Source organism: Meles meles, chromosome 8 (genome assembly GCF_922984935.1).
Source record: "Meles meles chromosome 8, mMelMel3.1 paternal haplotype, whole genome shotgun sequence".
Lineage (NCBI taxonomy): Eukaryota > Metazoa > Chordata > Mammalia > Carnivora > Mustelidae > Meles > Meles meles.
In genome coordinates, this window is record NC_060073.1 from 109,676,458 (window position 1) to 109,694,022 (window position 17,565).

The following is a 17,565-nucleotide window of genomic DNA, read 5'->3' on the forward strand; positions in this document are numbered from 1 at the left end:
CGTCCCACCTGTCTGAGCAGAGCTGGCTAGCCCCCTGGGACTTCCCCAGCAGGTTGCTCCTGGCTGCCCTGCCCAGGGTCTCCTCCTTTGCTCGTCTACTTCTTCTCCATGCTTTCGGGGTCTGGAGGGCACAGTGCAGGTGCGGCCCTCTCTCCTTGTTAGACCTTCTGTGGAGTCCTGCTTTTCCTAGAAAGGTTGCTGTGAATGAGGGGGCAGCCCTGCCATTCCTTGGGAACCTTTCCCAGGCTCTTTTTTACATTTTACTTTTGGAAGTGCTGGGCTCACCCATGAAACGACAAAGCTGGAAATACTATAAGTGCTAAAAGCTGGTACAGGAGCTGCCAGGAGCTGCCAGGAGCAGATTTCCCCCAGTCCTCCCCCTGTTTTTGGTGCTCTGCCCTCTCCTGGCCATGCACTTAGGACTCTCCTGGTGACTCAAGAGAGAGCCCAGTTCCACCGGCTGCCAGTCTTCAGCCTCTCCCGGCCTCCCGCTCCGGATACCCCCCACCTCTCGACTCAGACACATCAGGATGCACTCCTTGGGTGTGCCTCACTCTTGGGACTCTGCTTCCTAATGGACTGGCGTTCAGGGTTGTTAATGGCTGCTTAAGCTGTCTTAAATACCACCACCTCTAGAAGGTTCCTAGTAGCAGACGGGGAGGAACTCCCACTTCTGAGGGCAAGGCTGATCTTTCTTACATATTCCGAGACCTGAAAGTGAGACGTGGAGCAGGCAGTACGTCTGTAGACTTAGAGCATAGGGCTCCAGAGGCCCTCAGGCAAAGCAGTCCCGGGGAATCTGCTGGAAGGTTTCTGCCTGGAGTTGGTGCTGGAACAGACCAACCTGGGGACTCAGAATGGAGAGAGCAGTCCTGGCTCCAGACGACGCCGATCTCCCACTCGTGTGCCTCAGAGCAAAGCATGGGCTCCAGGAAAGCCAGGGCTTTCACGGGCCTGGGCTTGACTTCTGAGCCTCCTCCCTTCTAATGGATCTTTGGCATCTGATGGAGTAGAGCCCCAGTCTGGGCCTCCAACCCCTTAGGAACGTGCTGTCTGAGCTAGGGACTCCGCCTCCCTTGAACTTGGTCTCCCACCTGTCCAACAGGGAGCCTGGGCCAGGTGGTCTTCACGGATCTGCCCTCTCAGTTTTAACTCAAACCTCTGTTACCTCTGGAAACATCTGCCGCGCTGTGGAGAGCACCGTGGGGTGGTGCTGGGCAGATGTGAAGGACCAAGCACGTTCAGGCTCCTCGACCCACAGCAGCACAGCACTTCCGGTGCTCTCCCTTGAGGCTTGTCCTCAGGATCCTGATGGGGGTGGGGACCACACCAGGCAAACAATTTTTTTTCCCCCATGTCTGTCTGTCCAGTGTTTGTATGTATGGGGGTCAAGGTTCCAGGATAGGTGGAAGCCTGTGAACTGGCAGTGTTTCAAGTCCTCCCCAGCTCCTTCCTGACACCCGAGGCTCCGTGTAGAGCCTCAGGGACCCCAGCTCCTAAAGACGGCGAAGGAATTCTCTCCCTCCCACAAAGACCTTGGACACTTTCCTTCTGTCCCCTCTCTCTTGACAGCTCCTCAACTGGCCTCAGGACCCTCTCTGCTCCCCAGACTCTCCCTGTGCATGAGGAGGAGGCGTGAGGAAAGGTTTCGGTTAGCAGAACCATTAACAGGTAGCTTTTGTCCCGGCTGTCCTCTGCCCCTGGCCATGTCACCAGTCTCATTCAGGGAGAATCCTTTCCCATGGCCCCTCAGGGTGACCCTATCTTCCTAGTTTGCCTAGAATGCTCCCGGTTTTAACTCCGAAAGCCCCATGGTTTCCCCAGAAACCACTGTCTGGGCAAACCAGGACAGTGGGTCCTGCCAAATCCACTGTATTTATGAAAGGCGTTCTGTGAAACCTTGTGCCCCCTGGCCTCCTCCAGTCCTCCTTTAGTCTGACTGGACTTAAAAGAAACCTGCCCTGGTGACCCCGGATCTGGAGGAAGAGAAACTTCCTGAGAATTCTGGAGGTCTGGACCGTTGTGCAGACGCTGCCTCGGTCTGGCTGCTGGGGCTGCCCCTCCTTCCCTGTGGTGGTTCCTCAATGGTGGCCTGGGCAGCGGCATTTCACCTCGCCAGCTTGGTGCTCCCAGGCCCGGAAGCTCTCCTGCAGTCTGGGGAGGCTGAGCAGGTGAGGTAGATAGAATGCTGCTCCTGGAATCCATGAATAATGATTTCCCAGTTTCCCCAGGTCTCACTGATTTCTGCTCCCCAGAGCAGATATGGGGCTCAGCGAGCACCACTGGGGGAGGCGAAGGGGGGTGCCGTCGTCCCCCTGGGAGGCGGGTAGGCCTCTTCTCCAGTCTCTGCCATCCGGAGGGGATCAGAGAAGAGCAAAGGAGACTGCCAGACTGCTGGAGCCCGCAGGGATTTTGTGGGGTTTGTTTTTTCTCAGCACTGTCTGCAGAGGTGAGGGCATGAATAAAAGAGTGAGGGAAGATTTACTGTTCCCTCAGTCGGCGGTGGCCCTGTATTTGCACAGCGGATCCGGGCGAGGAGGGGCTGGAGCAGGTGGGAGCGAGGCTGGGACTCAGGGAGAAAGACTCTTGGCCATCTTTCTGCCGGGACCCTGGGGGGCTGCAGGCCAGGCTGCGAGGGGCTGTCTAGGCCAACTCTCCCATCGCCAGGGGCCAGAGGGTCCCTCCCCTCTCCCACCTTCTTGCCTGCATGAACCCATAGCAAGCAGCTTGGGTTCAAGAATCTCTAAACCCAGGGGCACGTGGTGGGCCTGAGGGGTGTGCTGCCCATGAGGACCTCAGAAGACAGGGTTCCGGGCTGGGCTCATTGTCATTCATGGCCCTGGCAATGAGCACAATCGAGATATGACCTTTATCATGGCCTAGCCCCGTCTGGAGCTGGGTGGGCCTGGGGCTGGGGCTGGGGCTTGGAACTTTCCGCTGGCATCAACCTTGGACGGGGTCCCCTGTCACCCCCACATGCATGTCCAAGGTGAGACAACCCATATCTTGGCAACACTGTACTGCTTCTGGGGCCAACAAAAGATGGACAACTTTTTATGTAGTCGTCCTAATGGGTCAAAACTGGTGGTGGGAGGCAGCGGAAGAGAGGGAAGTCTGAGGGGCTGGGGTGGCCCCTGGGAAGGGATATGATCCATATTGTGTGTGTCTGTGTGTATGTGTGGTCTGTGTGTGTTTTTGTATGCAAGTCTGTGTGTGTGTGTTTTCTTTTTTTTTTGATTCACATAATTTATTTACTATGTGAAGTGGCTTAAGTTTGAAGCAAGTTTTTTAATGTTTTATTATTAAAAAAATTTTTTTTATTAACACGTAATGTATTATTTGCACCAGGGGTACAGGTCTGTGGATCGTCAGGCTTACAAATTTCCGCAGCTTTTGTTGATCATTGATCGGTGAGCTTGGTCTTGGCTGGATGTTCTTGCTGATCTTCTGGGTCAGCGGCCTGTTGCTGTGACTCTCAAATGTCTTTGCCCGAGATGGAATTGCCCCACCCTTGCCAGGGGCCAGGCTAAGGGTTCACTCTCAGGAGCTTTTCCCTGATCGCTTTCTGTACCGCTTTGGAGGACGGGAATGAAGATGGCGGCCGCCCAGTATCTCATCGGAGGAGCCGAGCGCTCAAGGCTCCACTCTTAAGTGCGCCCTCAGAGAAAAGCCGTCAGTCCCTCCCATCTCCCTGGTCTGCAGCCGCACCTGTGCTCACCCAGCTTGTGACCGAGCGTTTCTGTCTCTAGTGCACGGCCCGTTTGGAGTCTCCAAACCCAGCGGATTCCTGCCGTGCTGCTCCCACACTGCTTCTCCCGGAGGAGAAAGGCGGGGGTTTTCCCAGATCTGCCACTTGTGGGGTCCCTGCTCGAAGAGCAGTGGCCCAACTGTGCCTCGGATCACGGTTTAAGGTAACCCCGAGCTGAGAGCCCCCCTTGGCTCCGTCTCTGCAGCAGCTTCCCTGCTCTGATCCCTGGGAGCTCCGCCACACTCAGACACCCCTGGGCTTTTTGTGACCCCGTGGGTCCTGAGACCACACTGTTCCCACGAGGGCTCCACTCCCTGCTCAGCCTCTGGAGCGATGTCCCCCCGTGGAGCAGACTTCTAAAAGTCCCGATTTTGTGCTCTGCTGCTCCACGGCTTGCAGGGAGCCGGCCCCTCCCCCACGGTCTCTCTTCCCTTATGTCGCCTCGGATTCACTTCTCCACGCGTCCTACCTTCCAGAAAGTGGTCGCTTTTCTGTTCCTAGAATTGCTGCTCTTCTCCTCTTCCATCTCCTGTTGAGTTTGTCGGTGTTCAGAATGGTGTGATCACTATCGGGCTCAACTCCTGGGGCGCGATGATATTTAGTTCTCCTGCTCCTCCGCCATCTTGCTCCTCCCTCCTGTGTGTGTGTTTGTGCGTTTACCTGTGTGTGAGGCACCACAGAACGTCTCCCCTAACCCTGAAGAGGTGGATCTAATTCTGGCCAGTGTCTACGTACAGGCCGCCCAAGGTGGCCCTTTAACTCCCCACTCCCCACTACACACACACACACACACACACACACACACTCACACACACACCACCTCAACACTTTACCCTAATAGGCATGATCATAAATCACTAGAAGTAATCCTTCATGGCCCCGATCATGAGCACAGTGACCATCGCAGTTGTCATATACAAGAACCAAAGACCTGTAGTTGCCTGTTTGTACGTGTGTGTGTGTGTGTGTGTGTGTGTGTGAATGTGTGTGTGGTCATTTCCCTGCAGGGGCTTCTTCTTTTTTTTTTTTTTTTAAAGATTTTATTTATTTATTTGACAGACAGAGATCACAAGCAGGCAGAGAGGCAGGCAGAGAGAGAGGAGGAAGCAGGCTCCCTGCCAAGCAGAGAGCCCGATGCGGGACTCGATCCCAGGACCCTGAGATCATGACCTGAGCCGAAGGCAGAGGCTTAAACCACTGAGCCACCCAGGCGCCCCTCCCTGCAGGGGCTTCTTAAGTTAGCCTCTGAAGCCTGCTTCTGCCGGGTCCACACTAACATTTGTGGGGCTTAGGGCAGGAATGTGGGTGGAAGGCCACAGACCCCCTGTCTAAAGGGTTAAAAGTAAGACATCAAACTAGCAAATAGATAAATGTAAAACGTCTTGCCATGACAAATACACCTTCTTCAGGTTATGGAAGACCAGATCCAAATCCTTGGGTTCTTTCCTGGAGCACAATGGGCTGGGGAGGGCCAGCAGGGGCCGCCTTTCCTTCCCACCTCCTGATCCAGCCCCTCCTACACAGAGCCTGCTGGACAGCCTCGTGAGCTTTCCTGCTGCCTAGGGCTGTGCCCACTGGGAAAGAGGCCTGTGCAGCCTCAGGGTCACTTGAATTCTAGGGTCTAGAAGGGGGCACATGGGCTCTGAGTGGGCACATTACCTCAGCCCTGTGAGCTTCTCCCTTGAGGGAGGGAGTGGTCAAAAAGGGCCGGGACAGCAGGGGCAGGCCTAGGGTGAGGCAAGTGAGATGAGGCTCTCAGGATCACACAGGACGGGCTGGCTCCTGTCTCACCGGTGCTGGCCCTACAGGACAGGGTCTTACGAAGTGAGCAGCCCAGAGGAGGGCAGACTTCTCTTTCTGGACATCTTACCACGGAGTGAGACCGAGGTAAAATGGCAGAAGTAGACCCCCTCTCCCGTGTGCCCCCACTGCTCTAAAGTATGATAAAGCCACCCCCTCCCCCGGCCACCTTTCAGGGACCTCCACCTCACATCAGCCCAGCTCCTCTGGCAGTCCCTGCACTGAGGCTCAGGGGAGAAATGGAATGATTCATTATGATTCCCACTCATGTGGGTGCTCAGAAACGAACTGAGATACGCACAGGGAAGAACTCTAGGGTGCAAATGGATGGTATTCCAGAACTCTCTCACAGAACAGAATTCATTAAAATGGTGAGTCAATGCTAATTAGAAAAATGGATGTGTAGGGTCAGAAAAGGTCTGTGGGAGAGGAGCCAGGAGACAATCTGTATGCGTTTTGGAGAGATCTGGATTAAGCTCGTATGGACAGATTGTCTTCCTCAAATGCCCGTGTCGCAGCCCCGACCCCCAGTGTGACTATATTTGGAGACAGGGTCCTCAGGAGGTAGTAATTCAGGTCAAATGAGGTCTTCCCTGGCGTCCTTATAAGAAAAGGAAGGGACCCCAGCCTTCTCTCTTTCCTCCCAAGCACAGAGAAGAGGCCATAGGAGGATGCATTGAGAAGGTGATCGCCTGCAAGCCAGGAAGAGAGTTCTCACCAGAAACTGACCTTGATGGCGCCTTGGTCTTGGACTTCAGGCTTCAGAACGGTGAGAAATAGATTTCTGTCCTTTAAACCAAGCGGTATTCTGTTATAGCAGCCCTCACCCATCAATATCAAACTAAATCACCGTAGAAGATGCTCATCAAACAGGAGAATAAATACAAGAGGAAACTCGGGGTGTCGTAGCCCAACATGCGGCCTGTAGCTTGGGCGTCTGCTGCACCACGTGTGGGAGGCATTTAGGGAGGCCCACCGGCAGGGAAGGCAGTGCTGCTCCCGGGAGGCCCGGAGTCTGGGTTCTGATCCAGTTCTCGTCATTTCTTATTGAGCTCAGCTGTGTCTGGACTTGGCTGAGTTCCTATTTTCTCCCGTATGGAATGGGGCTAATAACATATGCCCTGCGCAACTCAGAGTAGACGGGAAGACCAAGTCACGTTAAGTGACGAGAAGGCTTTGGCGATTGCATAGAGCTAGGCGACTGGAGAAGGGTATGGCTTCAGATATGTATGGTACATCTGCCGGTTGTCATGGTTAGCCGGTCAAGCCTCACGTACTGGATGTTTTCTTGGTGTCATGCCCCATCATAAGCCTGGATCACCCAGAACTGAATGAAATAGCACTGTCTTCAAGGGGTTCATGATCTGACAACAGACAAGCGCTGAAAACTGGTTATATTTATTATTTGCTGAAAGACACAAATATGAGCTATTTTGAAAGAGTGTGCTACAATTACTTTATAACCATTTACAGAAAGATGCTTGTTGCCAGCAAGAAGTGATGTGGTAAATGTAGACATTTCCCACCTACTATCAGCATGTAAGGTTTCAGGAAAGCTGGTGCAGGCAAATGATGTTTCGATCGTAATCTCAGAAGTGTGGTTTCCATACCAACATATCTGTGCCGATTAGAAAGCCCAAAACAAAATGCCGCCTCTGATTCACAAGAAGGTGAGCCTTGGCTGAATCATGTTTTTAGTAGAAAAGACTAAGCACCCTGCCAAAGTGTCTGTCTTCCTTATCTTGAAAGAGCGTGCAGCAGCAGAATAACACAGGTGGCCCAAAGCAGCTTCATCTGGAAGGTCTTGCACACTTCCAGGGCTGGGTAGCCTGGCACGAGAGACCACATTTAGTTTTGTGTCTGCCTTGTCAGAAGCCCGTCCTCCCGATCTATCTGCTGACCTCTGCCCATCCCCCCTTCCCTCCCACCGTCCTCCCTTCTCCCACCTGCCTTTCCTTTGTTTTTGTTACATGCCTGTTGTCTGCTGGAATGTAGAGATAAGTATCTCACTGTTTCAGCAGAAACTCCGAGTCAGGAGTCAGGCAGGGAGCTCGGAGACGTACCCGAAACGTTTCAGGGCAGGGCCAGGTGTAAGGGGCTACGAGAGCGTGAACAAGGCATGAGCCTGGGTGAGGAGACTCTGCCTGAGTTGGGCCTTGACAGTTGAATGTCAGAACTGAGCTGGGGGGGATACAACTAGGAGAGGAAGAGAGAACAAGGGCCTTTGGGACCAAGAGAACAGCAATACAGAAATACCTGATATTTCCTGGGAAAGAGCTGGTGGTTCTATGCTAGTCGTTCTATGATTGCAGACCCAGAACAGGATCTGATACCAGTGGATGTGCGGCAGCCAAGCCAGGCAGTCCTCATGTTGTCTCCTGGGAAGGGGGAGGGAGCCTTTGAGACTGCTGAAGCAGGAGAGAGCCAAGGTCACATATAATGAGGGTATTGTGTAAAACAGGGAGGTGATTTTGGAAGAGACCTGCAGGTGGGCTTTGAGGGGCACTAACCATTAGTGTAAGGTTTCAAACTGCTTTTAAAGATAAAAATCTTTATTTGGAGCCCTTAAATAGATCACACAAAGCGACATTTCATGGGAATGCATTTATTTTATAATTCCCAACTGGCCATACTGACTTAGTATGGAATCAGTGTGAACAGTGATGCTGTTTGAATGAGTGTGAGAAGCTGAAGTCAGGGGCAGTTCGTCAATTCACTTTGGATCCCGGTTTTTTACGGACTTGGGTTTTGGCTGCATAGCACCAAGGAATCCTGACTTATCTGGTGAAGTTTTTAGTAATGGGAATGGGTTTTGCATTTCTTGACTTTCAGTCTCAGGACAGCTTTAATTAAAGGAAGAAAGCTGCATTCAGAGGCCTGTATAAAAATGAATGGATTTTGTAAGCAAGGTTAATGGGCTGGTAGTCCCCAAGGACCAAAATTGGGTATGTAACACATTTTCATTATGGTTTAGATGGCTAAAATACATTTTAAGTGAGATTTAAACAAAATACTTGAGAAATCCCAAGCCACATAGGGAAACTGAAGACATGCCAGATGATTCCTCCCCTGAGTGAAGGGTGTTAAGTGGCTTATTTGTGTTGGTTATTCACCGGCTGACAGCAGCTGGTCCTCCCATGGCCAACGTTGATCAGTTAGAGTTACATTAATACACACTTCTTTAGATGGACGTTGACAGGCACTTTTCTCAGCACTGGCAGGAGCAGGAAGGGGGGCTGGGTACGTCTTCCCTTTGAACAGCATGTGGCATCTGTATAATCTAGGGACTTGTCTGATATGTGGTTTGTGGACATTGGGAGACCCAAGCAAAATGTCAGTTTATCAAGAGACCTCATGCCCATTGGGAAACTTCTTTCCGTGTACATTTAACGGAACTTCTGCAAAGCACAAAAGCCCCATCCCACCGCCCCAAAGGAAACTGATTAATGGCTCCATTTACTGAACACTGCTGTGTCCCGTGTGCGTTTCATGCGCCCTGTGTGTATCAGCACTCTTCACCTTTGCAACAATTGTGAGATGATTGTTAATCATTATCCCCATCGAGGCACAAAGAGGTGAAGTGCCTTGCCCAAGTTCAGACATCTAATAAGTAGCAGAGGTGGGCTTTGAATCCATAGTCTGTCCCCAGAGCCTGCATACCCAGTCACTGCGTTGTCTTGTCCTCTTCAAAGTGAGTTTATATTAGACCTCTGAGCTCAGATACCTCTTAATTGGAATGAACATTGCATTTGCCCCTTAATTTTTCCCAAGAATACCTTCCATGCTAGTCACAGAACATAGGCTCTTCTTTTACTCCCTTAAAAAAAAAAAAAAAAAAAGATTATTTATTTATTTATTTGAGAGAGAAAAAGAGAGTACATGTGTGCAAGTGGGGGGAGGGGCAGAGGGACTGGGAGAGAGAGAGAGAGAATCTCACGCAGACTCCCCACTGAGTGTGGAGTCAGATGCAGGGATTGACACAGGGCTCAGCCTCATCACCCTGAGATCATGACCTGAGCCGAAGCCAAGAGTCAGATCCTTAACCGACTGAGCCACCCAGGCGCCCCAAACATAGGTTCTTCTGATGTTCAAGGTGGGCTTTTAGTAGAAATTGTGCAATAGGCAGTATAGGGGGGAAAGGGACTTAACATACATGTGAACTTTGTTGAAATGTATTCTTTGGAGATGGGCTTGGACCCTATCAGGAAGCATCAGGTATTATGGAGTCCGAAATTGTCCCAGGGGTCTGTGAGTCAAGCGGCCTCTGTCTGTTAATTGCAGGATCCAAGATACGGAGAGGGTGGGAAGGACCCAGGGCGGAGAGCGTGGTGGGATGCTGAAACTTTGGGTGAGGGGTGGTCCTGGCTCCCAGGTCCTCCTCAGGTACACCCTTTTCTGGCATTGGTCCTTCCAAGTAAAGAGAAGCAGCCCTTTAAGCCTCCACTGAAAGTAGGAGGTTGAGAAGCTTAAGAGGAGATTGTAATGAAAGTGAGTTGGCAAAGCGAGCGGGTAAATTGATAGGAAACAGCAGTGTGGGGGTAGCCATTGCAAAATCAGTCTATTAAGACAAGGTCCCGAGAGGCCAGGCTGGATTTTCTGGAGAACAAATGCTGAGCTGAGCAGACTGAATAAATGAAGACACGTTAGTCAGGGCTGGTGCATTGGCAGGAACATCCCACATTAGAAGCAGGTCATGGTCAGGGTGGCAGCTGACCTGTTGGCTGGGTCTCAAAGCTGAATTTGGAGTTTATTTTAGCATGAACAAAAGGAATCTCTTGCTAGGAGAGCTTGTTATCTCTGGTGTTCACATCAGAGAGTGAAAATCACATCAAGGAAGGATTTAATGAGTTCTTAGAGCGTGGAGAGCAAAAGAGCTGGTGAGGGGAATAGAGAGGTTCAGGGGAGCTGCTTGACCTTGTAGGATTGCCACCGGGAAGTTCAGCAGCCTCCCCGGACTCCTGGTTTCCCTGCGCACCCACGTGAACACAAGTCACGATTACCACGTGACCCTCGAGGGCTCAGGTTCCCATGTGCCGCCCCCATCCCCGGGGTTGTCTGAGCATCATGTTCCGAGATCTCATACCCCTGCTCACAGCCCACACACCTCTAGGTGTCAACTCCAGCAGAGCACGCCGAGCTCAGGCCTCTCCGTCAACAAGGAGCTGGTTCCAACCTAGCCGCGGCTCTGAGAGCGAGGGCATGGTCTCTCCCCGTGTGGCCAGACCACTGCTCCTAGTTGTAAAGAGCAAGGGGGGAGCCAGTGCTCTTGGGATACCTCCGTTGTATCCGGCACTGAGCCAGACATACTAACTACACGGCTCAGTACCAGCTCCTTTCCCGTGGTCCTCATGCTACACTGACACCACCTGGGATTCTTCCCAGATCAGGTCTGTCTAGAGCTCTCCAGTGTCCTCGGGATAACGTTGGAACTCTCGAGCTGGGTACGGACCCTCCGGCACAATCCAGTCCTCCCACCATCTAGTCCCTGTTCCCTCGCTCCAGCTCTTAAACCCTTTGGGCTACCCAGGCACCTGCAGCTTTTGGTGTGTTCTGTTACAGCTGCCACGCCCCTGCCCAGCGGGCTCCTCCTTTGTGGCAGGAGGATGGGATTCCCAGGAGAACCACAGTCATCGGTGGTTCTCAACCCTGGCTGTGTGTTAGACTCACCATGGCAATCATCCTTAAAATACCGGCGATAGGCCCACGTCAGAAATTCTGATTTAATTGTTCTGGGCCGGGACTCAGACTTAAAACTTTTTTTGAAAGCTCCCCTGTTGATTCTAATGTTTAAGATCAATTAACTATGTGATCCAAGCTGCCGAAGGCTGAGGAGCGAGCTGGTTCTGCACCTAGTCCTGCCGTTGAGGGAGGAGGAGAGGTGGAGCTGTCTCGGGATTGACCAAGTTAATCCCGAACATTCTAGTCCCAGGTTAAGGGGATAAGGGGCATAGTCTGGGGGAGGACGGCTCCGTCTCCTGCTTTCACAATCTTGAGTTGATATTGAAATCAGCATGTGCAGCTCTGATCAGCTAGAAGACTAAGGTGGGATCCTGCAATAATGCTAAGGTAAGTTTGGATCGAGGATATTCTGGATCCTTCCGCTTATGAGGGGCTCAAGTTCATTGCCCTTACCACATGCAATGCTCCCCTCTCCGTCTCCATCCTCCACACTTCCACCCTAAGCCACTATGGAGACGCAGAGTCCTGTGACCAGGAGTGAGGCTTCCTCAGTCTCAGCCACGTGCAGCTGGGCTCATAGAGGGTGAGCGTCTCCCCTTGCCAAGATGTGGGCACGTGTGTCTCTCTAGTTCTACCCGGACTTCCCCCCACTAGGTCCAAGCAGAGACCTCTCTCAGACCTGTGGTTCTTTAGCATGTATCAGATTCACCTGGAGAGATTTTTAAATGCAGTTTCCAGTTCTGTAGGTTTAGACGGGGAGTTGAGAATTTTCATCTCTAACAAATTCCCAGGTGGTGTTGGTGCTGCTTGTGCTGGCAGCACGTTTTGAGCATTTCTGCTTTGAAGAACGGGTCCTTTTGGTCTGGATTCTCTAGGTGTTAACTCAGCTTCAGGAGTATCAAATCTTGGTGTATGCCTGAAAATCCAGATTGTAAAGCTATGCCCTGCCTTCCCCTCACAGAAACCCCCAGAGTCCATGTTTCCCAGGTTTCTCGAGCATCTCCTTTAACCACGACAATGATACAATCCTTGTCCTTCTGCCTATTCCTTTTCTCCAGCTTCTCAGCCTTTTTTTTTTTTTTTTTTTTTCCTTTCTGGCTCTCATGGTCTATCTTTTCAAACATCCCAGACTGTTTTATGATTTGGCTATACCATTGTCTGTGCTAAATTCTCTGCCCGGGATTACCTTCCCTTTCCCCCATCTGGCTATTTTATTAGCCTCTTTTGGTGAGAAGGGAGAGTGACTCACTGTAATTACTTCATTTTATAGGGACTTTATTTTAAAGATCCCAAGAGAGGCTGAATAGATCTTAGGAAGAGCAGAAACAGGTGGGTGTTTCTGATTTCAAGGTGTCTGAAGGGACATCAGCAGCAGCAATGTGTGTGCATTTCCTCTAATGTTTGGCCACTAAGTGACTCAGCAACTCCGTGGATCGACTCTTTATTCTGCTTTCCACCAGCTGACATGGTTCCCCGATACTTTATGTTTTTCATCTGCTTTGTAGCTTCTGCTTATTCTTCCTCATCTTATTCGGTTTCTGTTTCCTTAACTTTGGCTTTGAGCCATGGCTCATGTTCTACCTCACTGACATTCTTTCAGATAAGACTATTACCAGGAACAGGGTGTTCCATTTAAAGCACTTCTAGAATGGTGAAGGAGGGACTTCCAAAAATCTTCATAAACACAATGAGAACACTGGCAAAAATAGTCAAAATCAACTTTTCTAGAATTCTGGAATTTAACCAAGATCTACAACAATTTGAGGATCGTTTACACAAGAAATGGCCAAATATCAGCAAGAACACCATATTTTTGTGGTATTTTATCTTCCCCTCTTCCCATTCCCTTCTCTCCAGCTCCACATTAACCTTAGAAACGGGCAGCCTCACAACGAGGTTTCCGGTAAAACCAGCAGCTTAGTAGCCACAGAAGAGGGCAGAATGAGTTTGGACTCACCTAAAAACACTGTACTCAAAGAAGTGTTATTGTTTGGGTCCTATGGAAGCTCCCTGCAAGAGAACCATTCTCAAGGCTTATCTTTATTTGACCCAGCTCAGAGCTCAGACCTGTGGGACACCATCAGGTCACCAACATATACATACCAGGAGTCCCAGAAGGAGAGGAATCACAGAAAGAAGTCAGAGAGAAAAATCTAAAGGAATAATGGCCAAAACCAAATTTGACGGAAAACATTAATCTATCCGTACAAAAGCCTGACAAACTCCAAGGACAGTCTCCAAGAGATTCATACCTAAATGCATTATAGTCGAACAGTCAAAAGCCAAAGACAGAGAACCTTGAAAGTGGCAAGAGAGAAGTGACTCATCATTTACACAGGATTCTCCATGGGATTAACAGCTGCCTTCTCATGAGAACTCACGGAGGCCCGAAGGTATGGGATTACATGCTCAGTGTCCTAAAAGAGAGAATGTCAGCCAAGAAGTTTATATCCAGCACGAGTGTCCTTAAAAAATGAAGGTGGATTTAAGACATCCCAATCATGTCTTCTTTTGATCTCTTCAGGTGCTTTGGAATATGATCTCTTTCATCGTTGACTCCACTCCAGTGTTCTGTACACTGCCCCCTGCAGGGAGGATAGATGAAGGACACACAGGTAGAAGAAGATGGAAAGTCCTTTGTCTTGAATGGTGGAAGACTAACCTGAAAGAATCTGATGTCGTCACATCCACCAGAATCAAGAGAAGACATTGATAAGAACGGCCTGTTGGCATGGTGGAATCATTATCTCCAAAGCCGTTGGAGGAGATGGCCCAGTCATCCCCACAGGATGGTCTGACATGTGTATGGAGCTTCCAGAAAGCAGAGATGCTGATGGTGGGGGAGCGTCAGTGCCCCCACTGTCTTTGGGCACTGCGGACTGAAGGGAGTATTGTGGATGAACACAGATGGATGAGAGCTGATACATGAGCCCAAGGATTGGTGATGGACCTGTGGTAGCCTGAAGTCCCTAACTCATCTTGTGCCTGACAGGACTGAGTGTCACTAAAAGAAATACAATGATACCATCCTGATCACCTAACTTTCTGTAGTACCATGAAAGAAGTACTGCATTGGCTAACAGCAGCAGTCTCACCAGACTGCCCTCCTGGAACCAGGACCCACCTGTGAGGGCCTAAGACAACCACATTGCTCTGAGCCTAGAGCTCTCCAGGAATCTGGTTAATCCCACATATGAGGTAGAAGATCTGTGAGGTTCCCAAAGGGAAGAAGCAGAGAACAGGACCTTAGCAAGTCCTAGTCCAGGCTTGGGGTGCTCCCTCTAGATGATACTGCTAGCCTCCCTCACCACAGGTCTTAGGCATGATAGACGAAGTACTGGCGCCTCTGAGGTATGAGGCGCACCCAGGACAGGGGCGCTGCTACTCTGATCTGAGCAGGCTACTGTTTTCCAGTTCCCTTCTCGCTGCTAGCTACCTTGTTGGTTAAGCGTTTCTTGGTTTAAACCCCTCAGAGAGGGAATCTGGTTGTCCTAGCTAATCATTTTTGCTCTGGCCCAGCAGTACTTACAGTGTGGTTGGAGGACCCCTGGGCTCTGAGATGCCTTCGGGGGATCTCTAGGGTTGAAACTCTTTTCGTGATAATACTAAGATCTCATTTGCCCTTTTTGTGGTGTTGCCACTTCAAAAACAGTGGCAGATAAAACCGCCGGCCCCTTGGCCCAGATCAAGGAAATGCCACCAAACTCTTCTAGTGGTTTTCCACCCTATTTTTCACTGCCACATACTCACGTTTGAAAAAAGACATCCAGTTGCACTAAAGCGTATCTTTGATGAAGGTATAGAGTACGAATTTTATTGCCTCTTGACTTTTCAGACAAGACTTTAAGTCTGCGTGGAGCGCCCATACAGCCCTTCTGCGGCGCACGTACGGAAAGGCAGTGGGTGTGTTTCGGAAAAGCCCTTGAATTCTGAGTTGTGAGCTGAACTAGCCACTTTTTTCAGAAACAGAACACCATTCTACTTCTGAGATATACTGACAGAAAATCCATAGTTATTCAGATTTGATATTTTGCAGACATTAACAAAAATGCACAGAGCGAGCCTGCACGTTGAGGGAAGCAACATGGGTTGACAATGACGGCAGTTGACGTTTCCAGTGAGCATCGGGGTTTTGGAAAGTGTTTACCCACCAGGAGCTTCCCAATACTTAAAGACTTCCTGGCTGGTGGCGATATTAATGAATGTGAGCAGATGGAAGGGGAGATCGAATGTTCTGATTTGGACTGACGTGGTCTGAGGGGCTTTCATGACAGAAAGCAGCCTCAGGGAAGGGGCCAGAAGTCAGACTGTGAGAGCCCGAACAGGCAGGGCTGAAATGTTCCTGGGGTCGGCACTGCCTGAGTTGACCTGGGTGGTCTGTGTCCTTTGTGGGACCATGTGGGTGGCTTCCTCGTGGACTGAGAGTTTCTCTGGAAGTTTACTGGGATCATCAGATAACTCCCGAGCTCCTGTGCGGAAGGCTTGGGAGAGGCTGAGCCTTCCTCCACTTGTCTTGGAGGCTCTGGGCATCCTGGAAAGTGATCTCTGAGCCCCACAGGAGAAAAGGGGGCTTGGGTGGGCTGGCTTACGCTGACCGTAACAATGCTAAAAATAAATGGCTCAGCACCCCAGGCTCTGCTCAGAAGTGAGTCAGACACCCCCAAGCTTCTGCAGCATATCAGATATATCAGATACGGGGTTTTTCAGAAATCCCAACTGAATCCTGAGTATTGCTGCACAAACACCCTGAGCCCAAACACAAGGGAAAACAAACAAGTCCGGAGCCTGGCAGAGTGACTGAGACCAGTACGGCAAGAGAAAGAGCTGGCAATACATCAAAGTGAAGTCCCTTTTCTTCCAAGACTCCAGGCCAGCAGCAAATGCGATCATCAAGTATTTAGAGGAGCAGAGAACTTGTCCTGGGCTAGGGTTGAGACGAGAGCACCCCTCTGACCGAATGCCCTCGTTTAACACCTGCATGTTTCTGCCACTGAGTGGGGGGGGTGCCTAGCTTAGACCTCTGGTCACAGCCCCCATCCCCACAGCGGCCCCGAAGAGATGGCAGCGTTGAATGGGGACGGGTGGGGGGTGGGGGTTGGAGTTGGGCACAGAGGGATTGGAGCGAAGACCGGGATGCTGGTCCTGAGGACTTTGCGGTCTTTACTAGAAACCTTTCACATGGAAATGGGTCTTATCTGTCACTAGATGCTTAGTCTAGTGCTGGCTGGCACAGGCGGCTGGTGCTTGGTAAATATTTGTGGCGTTGTGCTGTGCGCTGCTTCAGGGGAGTACTGTGGAAGGGAGAAAGCATCCTGGGCTGGGAGGAGGCAGAGTGGTCCTGGTGCCAGCAGTTGACAAAGGAGACAGGATCTGACCAAGGAGAGTGGGTAGAGGGCTGATCGACCCTGATGACCCTAAGAAGGCAGGGCTGGGCGGATGTCCCGGCAGGTCTTCCGCAGGCTCAAAGGACTGGAGAGACCAGCCCCAGGCCTAGGTGTCCCTGCCTGCCAAGTCCCTGGACAGAGAAGCTGGAAACTGGAGTGCCCCCTGCACCCTAGTCTGGGCCCCTCAGCGAACCACAGTCCTACAGACCCTTCTCAGCAAGTAGCCCCACATGTCTCCGTCGCCCTCATGTTTCCCAACTCCACGGCTCCGTGGCGCTTGTAGCTGTAAGTCACTCGCCTTCATTCAGTCACCTGCCCACTGACTCGCTAATTAATGAAAAAAACTTAATCGAGTGCATCCTGTATGCCAGGCCCATGCTAGGTACATGGTTAAAATGACGCGATTGTTCTCCGAGCGTGGCTCTGGGCCCGCTGCGTCTGCCCCACCTGATGTGTTAGTTGCCTGTGGCTGCCTAACCCACGGCCCCCGGACTGAGCGGCCTCCATCTCTGAGTCCTCACAGTTCCCGCAGCTTCTGGCCTCGGGCCTGTCATGGCGCTGCTGGGGCTGCAGGCAGGAGGCTTGAGAGGCACGGGAGGGCCTGCCTCCGGAGCGGCCCATTCACGTGGCTGGCGCGTGAGTGTTGGTTGCTGGTGGGAGGCTCCGGTCCCAACCCCTGTGCACCGCTCCCCAAGGCTGCTGGAGTGCCCTCCCGGTGTGGTGGCTGGGAGAGTCTGAGAGAAAAGTGCCAGCGGCAGCGTCTTTGTGACCTCGGCCGGAAGTCCCACACCGTCGTTTCCGCAGTATCCCGTGGGTCGCACGAGCCAGCTCTGTTCAGCGTGGGAGGAAACCCGCTGGGGAAGCAGGCGTCACGGGGGCCATTTGTGAGGCTGGGAGCTTGTGAGAAATGCGAATTCTCAGGCCTAACCCAAGACCTCCTGAGTCAGACACGCT